Source organism: Capsicum annuum, chromosome 11, assembly GCF_002878395.1.
Source record: "Capsicum annuum cultivar UCD-10X-F1 chromosome 11, UCD10Xv1.1, whole genome shotgun sequence".
Taxonomy (NCBI): Eukaryota; Viridiplantae; Streptophyta; class Magnoliopsida; order Solanales; family Solanaceae; genus Capsicum; species Capsicum annuum.
The window spans coordinates 222,806,197-222,807,696 of NC_061121.1; the positions used below are offsets into that span (position 1 = coordinate 222,806,197).

General features: G+C 34.9%; 1 pseudogene; it reads right to left on the bottom strand.

The window, feature by feature from the left end:
- Nucleotides 1-298: 298 nt before the first annotated feature.
- On the bottom strand, nucleotides 299-675 carry LOC107846238 (annotated as a pseudogene).
- Nucleotides 676-1,500: the final 825 nt, after the last annotated feature.

Below are 1,500 nucleotides of genomic sequence, written 5' to 3' on the forward strand. Positions count from 1 at the left end.
ATGCACAAGGCCTATTTTACAAGAGTTAAACTTAGTACAGCAGACTGCTCCTAGTTTCTGCCAACACCAGAAACAGAATAAGAAGATATAAAATGGAACAGAATATTGCAACCTACATGACTTACAGAATTACTTTTTGCTTGCTGAAGATGGGCAATGTCAGATAAATGATCGACAACAACAACTACTGCTCAATTCCAGACAAGTTGGGCTAGGCTAAATAAATTCGAGAAGTATGAAGTCGCCAAGAACAGATACTTATTGGGCAATCAGTCCACAAGACTCACCTTAGCAATCATCATCCGGATACCAGCTTTATAACAATGAATAAGGTGTTCAGGAGTATTAGAAGAATTCTCAGATACTGTTTTGCATAAATAAGTCCAAGAATTTCCCATTGAATGAATTTCTCTTGACCCCAGAATATTCCTCAAAGATCTATCCTCTAGGAGTAAGAAATCGATCTTCATTTAGTATAGTGAGAGCATTTGCAATAGGCAGAAAACCCTCGAGAAGTGTCCACAAACCCAGAGGCGGAGCTAGCCTATTAAAGGGAAATCGATCTTCATTTAGTATAGTGAGAGCATTTGCAATAAGCAGAAAACCCTCGAGAAGTGTCCACAAACCCAGAGGCGGAGCTAGCCTATTAAAGGGGGTTCGTCGATGGACCCACATATATTGGTGAGGGTGAACTTGCACCCCTTAACGTCGAAAAAATTTCTGTGGATATATGTATATATACCTTGAAAAATTGGGATATAGTTAATAGTGCACCCATAAAATAACAAAGATGCACCTTAGTGCACTGGTTGAAGCCAGTGCTTCTCGCCCACATAACCAGGGATCAAACTTGGGTTCTCACAACATTTTTTAAAGATTATTACTAAAAATTAAAACATCAAAACTATTGTGCTTGAATGGGGTTTGAACCCACAATCATCTTGTATGGTGGACACACCTTGACCACTAAGCTACCACAATTAATTGTTCAAAGAAGCTATAAGTCAACATATTAATAATAAAGCTACTCATATTTATTCTATATATTTATTTTTTCAGTACTATTCATGCCATTAGCGACAAATTAAATATGATAATATCCCTTAATTAATACTAAAAATATTGGTAACGTCTACATTAAGATAATATTAATGCAACACAGTATTATCAAAAATAAAAATGGCAAAAAAAACTTCAAGGTCCATTGTGTTTAAGCACAAAATACAAATAAAGCATGAGATGTAATGAAAAAAAGCATAAAGGAAAAAAAATAATATAAATATATGTCTAGTCCAAGACTAATAATATAAGCATGAATGACAAATATATGAACAAAGAAATTGACTTTTTTTTATAAAGTGAAATATCAATTGCTTAGTATTCATCTCTTCAGAAAAGTCTCATTGACAAGGGAAAGCATGTCTTAGAAATTAGAACATAAAGTGCACATTAAGCGAGGTGAGCGCTCAATACATTTTGAGTCTGGCTTCCGGGCTTATG